At 44.0% G+C, this 12,478-nt stretch overlaps 1 protein-coding gene across 2 annotated transcripts in view; it reads right to left on the bottom strand.

Moving 5' to 3' along the window:
• The window catches only part of LOC139469111 (uncharacterized), a 70,211-nt gene that overhangs the window by 31,619 nt on the left and 26,114 nt on the right, over window positions 1–12,478 (bottom strand). Inside the window, exon 1 of one of the 2 annotated variants that reach the window (XM_071251262.1) lies at window positions 7,877–7,962. The exons of the other annotated variant lie outside the window; for it this stretch is intronic. The gene's annotated coding sequence lies outside the window, so the exon portion shown is untranslated. Of the gene's footprint in view, window positions 1–7,876; window positions 7,963–12,478 lie in introns of those variants that run through there. 2 annotated transcript variants of the gene reach the window in all.

The following is a 12,478-nucleotide window of genomic DNA, read 5'->3' as shown; positions in this document are numbered from 1 at the left end:
ATATTACGTTAAACGAGATCATCTACGTCGCTAGAAACACACAAGGTAGACAGTGACACAGTGAACTATATAAAGGGGCAATGTTCCATTCCAGTTCATAATCGTTGGAAGACTGGGGCCGTTTCTCCACTGTGATGAAGTATGTCAAATTGCTCCACGGGGCAACCTTTGTTATACGTCCGTCTTTACTCATATTTCCTCACAGAGGTACAATGCGTTGTTTAGAATAACAATGCATCATCGGCACTACTCTCTTTAATGGAACCCTTCCCAGCAGTAAGCGCTGAGGGACTAGATTGTCGGGAGTTTCATTGAAATTATTTATTTGCAGAAACATCTGATGCACTGATACATACAACTTAACTCCATCAACCGCCACACCCTATACATCAAACCTTGATGTTCTCGATACATCTATCCCAACCATTGAGGTCCACCACATCCTTTACCTCAAACCCAGATGTCCGCCACACCAACCACAACCCCAGATGTCCGCCACACCAACCACAACCCCAGATGTCCGCCACACCAACCACAACCCCAGATGTCCGCCACATCTACTACCTCAACCCCAGATGTCCGCCACACCAACCACAACCCCAGATGTCTGCCACACCAACCACAACCCTAGATGTCTGCCACATCTACTACCTCAACCCCAGATGTCTGCCACACCAACCACAACCCCAGATGTCTGCCACATCTACTACCTCAACCCCAGATGTCTGCCACATCTACTACCTCAACCCCAGATGTCCGCCACATCTACTACCTCAACCCCAGATGTCTGCCACATCCTCTACCTCAACCCCAGATGTCTGCCACATCTACTACCTCAACCCTAGATGTCTGCCACATCTACTACCTCAACCCCAGATGTCCGCCACATCTACTACCTCAACCCCAGATGTCTGCCACATCCTCTACCTCAAGCCCAGATGTCTGCCATATCTACTACCTCAACCCCAGATGTCTGCCACATCTACTACCTCAACCCCAGATGTCTGCCAAATCTACTACCTCGACCCCAGATGTCCGCCACATCCTCTACCTCAACCCCAGATGTCCGCCACATCCACTACCTCAACCCCAGATGTCTGCCACATCCTCTACCTCAACCCCAGATGTCTGCCACATCTACTACCTCAACCCTAGATGTCTGCCACATCTACTACCTCAACCCCAGATGTCCGCCACATCTACTACCTCAACCCCAGATGTCCGCCACATCTACTACCTCAACCCCAGATGTCCGCCACATCCTCTACCTCAACCCCAGATGTCCGCCACATCCACTACCTCAACCCCAGATGTCCGCCACATCTACTACCTCAACCCCAGATGTCTGCCACATCTACTACCTCAACCCCAGATGTCCGCCACATCTACTACCTCAACCCCAGATGTCTGCCACATCCTCTACCTCAACCCCAGATGTCCGCCACATCCTCTACCTCAACCCCAGATGTCTGCCACATCTACTACCTCAACCCCAGATGTCTGCCACATCCTCTACCTCAACCCCAGATGTCTGCCACATCCTCTACCTCAACCCCAGATGTCTGCCACATCTACTACCTCAACCCCAGATGTCTGCCACATCCTCTACCTCAACCCCAGATGTCTGCCACATCTACTACCTCAACCCCAGATGTCTGCCACATCTACTACCTCAACCCCAGATGTCTGCCACATCCTCTACCTCAACCCCAGATGTCTGCCACATCCTCTACCTCAACCCCAGATGTCTGCCACATCCTCTACCTCAACCCCAGATGTCTGCCACATCCACTACCTCAACCCCAGATGTCTGCCACATCTACTACCTCAACCCCAGATGTCCGCCACATCCTCTACCTCAAACCCTGATGTCTGCCACATCCTCTACCTCAACCTCAGATGTCTGCCACTTGCTCTACCTCAACCCCTGATATCCGCCACATCTACAACCTCAACGATTGATGTCCGCCACATCTACTACCTTAAACCATCATGTCGGCAATATCCCCCTTAACCCAAGGCTTTGATGTGTGTCTATGTGACATAGCCATGTACTATAAGCATGCCGTGGCCAGAGACCCGAGTGGACTGACTGAGATGAACGTTTTAGCTAAACCTGTCTGCTAAGAGAGTTAATTAATCCAAATTACTGAGAGACAGGTGTTAGTCGGATTTGCGAAAAAATATACAGATGGCTGTCTCATATTTCTATAGATTTTTGGATACAATTCACCAACTAAATGGACGTTTTGCTTTCTCACTAAAGACTTTTTCCTCCTACCATTTTAGACCGTATTACTTGTAACCGGCATTGATTAGTCATCCTTGGATGTGCTATAGGTAGCAGACATAGGATGAGGCATACGGCCATAACCTTTGTTGTTTTAAGAGTGAGAAAAGAAGAAGCCCCAACTAATGGAATAGTTCCATGAAACACCTGCCACCGATACTGTCCATCGGGCCTGGTTTTTGCCTTCAACAGCCTAAGGAATCTGTTTCGGCAGATAATCAAGTTCGGTAGAACTCGAGTAATGGAATTTAGAGTGAAAGACATTGGTATCATTGGCTATGGAGAGACCAAATGTGGGTCAGTTTGAGATCAGTGGCGATTCCGACTTTACAAAACTTCTATTAAACTTTCACACTATTATGTATGAAATAACATTAGCCCTGTAATAGAGTCAACGTCCTTGGGCAGAACAGTAAATTCATCACATTACTCAGTAATTTAACCCTGTCGTACCTCACTCGATTATGGTAAATTATCTTATTCTCCTAAAGAAAGGTCTCTTTCAGCGGTCAAGCTCCTAACATCGATTGGCCATAAAGATAAGTACCGTATCAGATGTATTAAGTGCGCTAATCCAAAGAACACCCCTTACATGCCTCGAATACAAAATGTCAAGCGTCCTATGTTACAATTACAAGAAGAGATTTACTTTCCTTCATGGGTATGTCATAATGAAGTTCAAAAGTTTAATCTAGTTGCAATGAAGTGAAATAGTGACTTTGAAATAGAAATGGAACTTCTTTTCGCCCTGTGTATTTAATATGTCGACTATGGTAAAGCATATAGAGGACATAACGGAACACTTTGATCTTAACACTGACCAGGGCAAAGGTTTCACACTGATGAGATTAGCATTTGTGGCAAACGCACACAAGCTCTGTGCAGCCTTTGACATAGAAACAGCTACCGAGTCTGTAGAATTAATAGAAGTTGGCACCGATGTCGATGTGAGGAGCTGAATGCGGTAGCTCTGCGTGTCCAAGTAGGATTTATAAGTCAAGTCCTTTTACCCGAGCGACCATTTGTATAATGAAATAAGCTAATGACTGGCAGTGTCAGAAGTTCGTCGGATATTGGAAGCATTCATCCTCTGAAGCCAATAATATGTAGGTGTTTAATAGCTCTCATATCATGTTGCTTCTCTTTCATGGTCGAAACCACTGTAGTTCTGTGAATGGAATTCGAGCCCGTGGATGCTCAACAGTGGAAACAGTTTGGACGTTTGATATACACACCTATTGAGAGCTACTGTAACAGTGAACTACGTTTATAACGAACACGCTTATAACAAACTGACCGATATAACGAACTTATTTTTGGTCCCGACTAACTTCTGTATATATCTTCTTTAAAGGGCATTTACTTTGCTTGATAACGGTGTTAGGACCTACACCGAAGCGTCGCTCCTAATTGTTATAAAGAAGTAGTTCATCCATAAATCTTATCAATCAATACTGTATACATGCTTATAAATAAAACGAACTAGAGTTATAACGAACTAAAATTCGTTATAACCGTAGTTTACTGTATATTAAGAATGAAAACACAGTTATGACTCATATTCTGATAATGACAATTAACCGGCGACCGTGCACAACTATTGAAGAGATGTAATTATTGAAGAGAATTACATCAGCATCAGTTGTCATTACATTGATTACGAAACGGGGGATAGATTTTGGGTAATTTATTATCTCAATTCTGACACGAGTTTAGTAAAGTCGGTACTCTACACAAACGAACACGAATGTATTTACCTCTTACGTTTCTCCATTGGGGAGTTGCACGCGCGGCGTACATGGGCAGCCACATTATGCATATACATACAGCATCAGGCAAACAGGCATTATACATACACCCACACCATCAGGCAAACACACATTATACATACACCCACACCATCAGGCAAACACACATTATACATACACCCACACCATCAGGCAAACATACATGATACATATACCCACACCATCAGGCAAACACACATAATACATATACCCACACCATCAGGCAAACACACATAACACATATACCCACACCATCAGGCAAACACACATTATACATATACCCACACCATCAGGCAAACAGCCATTATACATATACCCACACCATCAGGCAAACACACATAATACATATACCCACACCATCAGGCAAACACACATAATACATATACCCACACCATCAGGCAAACACACATAATACATATACCCACACCATCAGGCAAACACACATAATACATGTACCCACACCATCAGGAAAACACACATTATACATATACCCACACCATCAGGCAAACACACATTATACATATACCCACACCATCAGGCAAACACACATAATACATATACCCACACCATCAGGAAAACACACATAATACATATACCCACACCATCAGGCAAACACACATTATACATATACCCACACCATCAGGCAAACACACATAATACATATACCCACACCATCAGGCAAACACACATTATACATATACCCACACCATCAGGCAAACACACATAATACATATACCTACACCATCAGGCAAACACACATTATACATATACCCACACCATCAGGCAAACACACATAGTACATACACCCACACCATCAGGCAAACACACATAGTACATACACCCACACCATCAGGCAAACACACATAATACATATACCCACACCATCAGGCAAACACACATAGTACATACACCCACACCATCAGGCAAACACACATAATACATATACCCACACCATCAGGCAAACACACATAATACATATACCCACACCATCAGGCAAACACACATAATACATATACCCACACCATCAGGCAAACACACATAGTACATACACCCACACCATCAGGCAAACACACATAATACATATACCCACACCATCAGGCAAACATACATGATACATATACCCACACCATCAGGAAAACACACATTATACATATACCCACACCATCAGGCAAACACACATAATACATATACCCACACCATCAGGCAAACACACATAATACATATACCCACACCATCAGGCAAACACACATAGTACATATACCCACACCATCAGGCAAACACACATAATACATATACCCACACCATCAGGCAAACACACATAATACATATACCCACACCATCAGGCAAACACACATAATACATATACCCACACCATCAGGCAAACACACATAGTACATACACCCACACCATCAGGCAAACACACATAATACATATACCCACACCATCAGGCAAACACACATTATACATATACCCACACCATCAGGCAAACACACATAATACATATACCCACACCATCAGGCAAACACACATTATACATATACCCACACCATCAGGCAAACACACATAATACATATACCCACACCATCAGGCAAACACACATAATACATATACCCACACCATCAGGAAAACACACATTATACATATACCCACACCATCAGGCAAACACACATAACACATATACCCACACCATCAGGCAAACACACATTATACATATACCCACACCATCAGGCAAACAGCCATTATACATATACCCACACCATCAGGCAAACACACATAATACATATACCCACACCATCAGGCAAACACACATTATACATATACCCACACCATCAGGCAAACACACATAATACATATACCCACACCATCAGGCAAACACACATTATACATATACCCACACCATCAGGCAAACACACATAATACATATACCCACACCATCAGGCAAACACACATTATACATATACCCACACCATCAGGCAAACACACATAGTACATACACCCACACCATCAGGCAAACACACATAGTACATACACCCACACCATCAGGCAAACACACATAATACATATACCCACACCATCAGGCAAACACACATAGTACATACACCCACACCATCAGGCAAACACACATAATACATATACCCACACCATCAGGCAAACACACATTATACATATACCCACACCATCAGGCAAACACACATAATACATATACCCACACCATCAGGCAAACACACATAATACATATACCCACACCATCAGGCAAACACACATAATACATATACCCACACCATCAGGCAAACACACATAATACATATACCCACACCATCAGGCAAACACACATTATACATATACCCACACCATCAGGCAAACAGCCATTATACATATACCCACACCATCAGGCAAACACACATAATACATATACCCACACCATCAGGCAAACACACATTATACATATACCCACACCATCAGGCAAACACACATAATACATATACCCACACCATCAGGCAAACACACATTATACATATACCCACACCATCAGGCAAACACACATAATACATATACCCACACCATCAGGCAAACACACATTATACATATACCCACACCATCAGGCAAACACACATAGTACATACACCCACACCATCAGGCAAACACACATAATACATATACCCACACCATCAGGCAAACACACATAATACATATACCCACACCATCAGGCAAACACACATAGTACATACACCCACACCATCAGGCAAACACACATAATACATATACCTACACCATCAGGCAAACATACATGATACATATACCCACACCATCAGGAAAACACACATTATACATATACCCACACCATCAGGCAAACACACATAATACATATACCCACACCATCAGGCAAACACACATAATACATATACCCACACCATCAGGCAAACACACATAGTACATATACCCACACCATCAGGCAAACACACATAATACATATACCCACACCATCAGGCAAACACACATAATACATATACCCACACCATCAGGCAAACACACATAATACATATACCCACACCATCAGGCAAACACACATAGTACATACACCCACACCATCAGGCAAACACACATAATACATATACCCACACCATCAGGCAAACACACATTATACATATACCCACACCATCAGGCAAACACACATAATACATATACCCACACCATCAGGCAAACACACATTATACATATACCCACACCATCAGGCAAACACACATAATACATATACCCACACCATCAGGCAAACACACATAATACATATACCCACACCATCAGGCAAACACACATAATACATATACCCACACCATCAGGCAAACACACATAATACATATACCCACACCATCAGGAAAACACACATTATACATATACCCACACCATCAGGCAAACACACATAACACATATACCCACACCATCAGGCAAACACACATTATACATATACCCACACCATCAGGCAAACAGCCATTATACATATACCCACACCATCAGGCAAACAGGCATTAAATATATATGCACACCATCAGGCAAACACACATTATACATATACCCACACCATCAGGCAAACAGGCATTATACATATACCCACCCCATCAGGCAGACAGACATTATACATATACCCACACCATCTGGCAAAGAGACATTACACATATACCCACCCCATCAGGCAGACAGACATTATACATATACCCACGCCATCAGGCAAACAGGCATTAACCATATATCCACACCATCAAGCAAACAGACATAGATGTAACCACACTGGTATCCGACTCACCTGACCAGCATTAAAGTCCAGGTGAGGCCACTACCATCATAACCTTGAATCTCTGGTTGTTATCCTGGCTGGAAGCAACACCTGTGCCACCCTATTGTTATTCTGAAAGCCTGCTACTGGAACGGATTCTCACAAATCATTTGCTGGGAAATTAATATATAAGTTTTCGGGCCTAAATCTGAACAATGAACAGATATTGATATTCATCCCTCGCATCCATTATGCTCCACGCACAAATACATCAATTATTGCGGAACATGTTTGTATGCCATGAGAGCAGGACGTGGACGAAACAGAACTGAGTGTTTTGCTGAAGTGCCTGCAGTACCGTGGCACGAAACAAAGGCTTCCTCATTGTCATTTAACGAGGTCACACTTCTCCACATCGGCCGATCAATGCGAGACTGTGAAGTCGATGGTGAGTTTCCGCCTATGACTTTTACCTGGCATGAACTCATCAGACGTTTTCGAGTGGCCCTTAAGTACACACTAATGTATATTTCGGGTTCAGCATTAGCTTCTGGGACGTACTTCGCACGCGTGAGTGAGACACGTCGTTTGAACCGTATTCTAGTTATATGATGGCATTTAACTTCAGTGGAAGAGCAGCTCGTCTTGCATGTTTGCCACTTTGGCGAAGTCTCGTCCCACCTTCCTGGTGCTGACAAGCCTAGAAACATCATTAGGGCGAATCGGGGATTCGAACCAACGACCATAGGTTCCAAAGTGATCTTAGCGCTAAGGTGATCGGAACTCAAAGGCTTACGATAGACGTAGGGCTAAGATCGCTAACAATCTCGGATTGTTCGAATCCGAGATTCGTCATGGCCATAACCCTAGATTGGTCGACACCATACAGGCGCTCGTTGATTTTACCAAAGGGTTAACGTCTAATCCTCATCGGGCTTTCCTCCCACAATAACCTGACACACCGTCATACCACCGTTCAAAGCGGCTTTAAACCTACGCACTCACACTCTACATTTAAATTAAACACGTTTCATATCAGTCGGAAAACTCGACACGGCAACTCACTATGAACACAACGCACCGAAACAAATTTAATTTGTCAGCATGATCCAGTTCATACGTGTTGCTTAAATGATCCCGCTCCTTAGATGGCACGTATTCATGCAGGTGCTGGTATAACCTTTTATGCAATACATCCAACAAAACAACCCCCGAGACAAAACGACGGCTTAATAATGCCCTTTGATAATCAGTACAATTTCTTTAGACAATATTGATGCGAGGACAGCTGCTAGCCAGCAAATGCGCAAGCTGTGAGCATAAATCCCCATGTGATGGAATTCAAATTATTAATAATCGCGGAAATCGATAAGGTGCAGGTGAAAAACAGACACTAATTACTCAACGGCTACAGTGTAAACAGCAAACATAGCGTCTATCGGAAAACGGAAAATGAAACCGCCTCTTGCCAACATATGACAAGAAAATGAGCAATGTAAAATATAAACGTATACTGTATTGTGAAGTAAGGAACGAATAAATTGCCTATGTATGATTATTGTTCTTCGTTAAGACGTTCGCTCGTCAAGCAGCAGACATGACATTGATGCAATGTGTGCAGCCATTTTGTGTCACCGCCATTAGCTGCATTATTGCTGACAGCGATGTAAAACCCGACTCACTCATCCTCAACACCTCTCTTCCCTCGTGATGTTGTAATGACTAGTTCCAGTTCCAGTCCTTACAATTATTATAGGGGGCGCTCGGGTAGCCTACATCTTTCCCGAGGCAAGTGAGTTAACTGACTGTAAAAGTCCAGTTTCCACCCTTGCCGAACTAGGCTGGTATTATTGAGTTACAATTTGGCTGGACTAACGAGTCTATGCATAGTCCAATCAAAATCGCGCACCGAAATCGAAATCCGGTTCGTAAAGTGTCATGCAGATTTCGGTCGACTGCAGCATTTGCAAAACATGTGCACATTAATCTCGTTGTTCACATATGGGGGTGGGGTAGGGGATCTTACAATAGAAAGTCGTATTCATATTTCTCGAAACATTTCCTTAACTCGAAGAATGGTGACCTAGTAGTCTAATACGCTGCAACTTAATGTGAAGAGTTATGTACCTTAATCATACCATGATCCGCTGATCGTGGGTTTGAATCCCAGATTCATCAAGATGATGGTCCTTGGTTTGTCAGCACCATGTTTGTGGTCGTTATGTTTCATCAAAGTGACAAATATCAACGAATGAGTGAGTGAGTATGGTTTTACGCCGCTTTTAGCAATAGTTCACCAATATCACGGCGTGAAACACCAGAAATGGACCCATGTTGGGAATCGAACCCGGGCCTTCGGCGTAACGAACGAAAGCTTTAACCACAAGGCTACCCAACCGCCCCACAAACATCAACGTCCTACATAACTCTAGGCTTCCTCACATGTATGACTGACACACAAAAGACAGTGTCGTGGTATAACTGGAATACTGTTCAAAGCGGCGTTATTCCACTCACAAACAACAGCGTCAGGCCTGCGCTGATTACTGACTTTTAACCGACCAGGACCAGAACTGGTCCCATGTCCTCCCGTTCTGCAAAGTGATCGTAGAGCTACGACTTCGTAAGCCCATGTAAAAGGGGACCAAGAATTAAGGGTTTACAGTGTACAGGTGTGGCATGGCAACCCCCGACGGTGTGCATAGTTGCTAATGTTATCAACCACCGGACTGCCTGGCCAAGACTCGGCCGTGATAAGGGATGAGTACTGGTGACTGCAGTTTATAACAACATTCCCTCACGCCTTCAAACCCATCCCCTAGAGTGTCTCAACAAACCTTTGTGAGTATGTGCGTTTTCTCCTAATTACACCACCGACCCTCTGTGACATTTCGACAGACATTATCCTCCCCTATTTCTATATTAAAGAAACTGTATACTGTACGAAAACTTTTCAACGCCATTATCTGCAACCCAATATGCAATTAGTGAAGCTCTGTGTTTATCTGTCGGTGTAGAATAACCGCAACCTAACCAAATGCAATCAGCCCACCAGTCTTGTACATTCATGCACAGACACATGCACTGACATACATACGCTATCAACAGCATCAATGGCAACGGGAAGCCGGTCCTCGCCAGCACAGCTATCTAATGAAAGCTGTCTGATATGTGGTGATACCAGCCGGTGTATCTTCAACCTAGGGGATATCTTGCACAGTGGTTGTATCTTCACACGCGATCTCCGATTCCCTGGAAGCCGATATACTAACACTGTATGAAGTAGCATAATATTCATCAGCAACACACTTGCTGGGAGACTATATACTGACAATGTATGATAATCATCGGGAACACATTCACTAGAAGTCGACATACTAACATTGCATCAAGGAATCAAACAGTCGCCAGGAACACATTCCCTAGAAGTCGACACACCAACGTTGCATGAAGGAATCAAACAGTCGCCAGAAACACATTCCCTAGAAGCCGACATACAGACATGGTGTGAAGTAACCTGACGGTCGCCAGGAACACATTTCCTAGAAGTCGACATACAGACACGGTAGGAAGTAACCTAACAGTCGCCAGGAACACATTACCTGGAAGTCGACATACAGACACGGTAGAAAGTAACCTAACAGTCGCCAGGAACACATTACCTGGAAGTCGACATACAGACACGGTAGAAAGTAACCTAACAGTCGCCAGGAACACATTCCCTGGAAGTCGACATACAGACACGGTAGGAAGTAACCTGACAGTCGCCAGGAACACATTCCCTAGAAGTCGACATACAGACACGGTATGAAGTAACTTGACAGTCGCCAGGAACACATTCCCTAGAAGTCGACATACAGACACGGTAGGAAGTAACCTGACAGTCGCCAGGAACACATTCCCTGGAAGTCGACATACAGACACGGTATGAAGTAACCTGACAGTCGCCAGGAACACATTCCCTGGAAGTCGACATACAGACACGGTAGGAAGTAACCTGACAGTCGCCAGGAACACATTCCCTGGAAGTCGACATACAGACACAGTATGAAGTAACCTAACAGTCGCCAGGAACACATTCCCTAGAAGTCGACAAACAGACACGGTAGGAAGTAACCTGACAGTCGCCAGGAACACATTCCCTAGAAGTCGACATACAGACACGGTATGAAGTAACCTAACAGTCGCCAGGAACACTTCAACTGGATGTCGACATACAGACAAGGTATGAAGCAACCTGACAGTCGCCAGGAACACATTCCCTAGAAGCCGACATACAGACACGGTAGAAAGTAACCTAACAGTCGCCAGGAACACATTCCCTGGAAGTCGACATACAGACACGGTAGGAAGTAACCTAACAGTCGCCAGGAACACATTCCCTAGAAGTCGACATACAGACACGGTATGAAGTAACCTGACAGTCGCCAGGAACACATTCCCTAGAAGTCGACATACAGAAACTGTATGAAGTAACCTAACAGCCGCCAGGAACACATCAACTCGATGTCGACATACAGACTCGGTATGAAGTAACCTGACAGTCGCCAGGAACACATCACCTGGATGTCGCAAACAGACACGGTATGAAGTAACCTGACAGTCGCCAGGAACACATCACCTGGAAGTCGA

The sequence above is a fragment of the Haliotis cracherodii genome, unplaced genomic scaffold (genome assembly GCF_022045235.1).
Source record: "Haliotis cracherodii isolate W230 unplaced genomic scaffold, xgHalCrac1.p SCAF_1, whole genome shotgun sequence".
Taxonomy (NCBI): domain Eukaryota; kingdom Metazoa; phylum Mollusca; class Gastropoda; order Lepetellida; family Haliotidae; genus Haliotis; species Haliotis cracherodii.
Note: the sequence above shows the minus strand (reverse complement) of the source record. Positions and strands in the feature narration are given on the sequence as shown.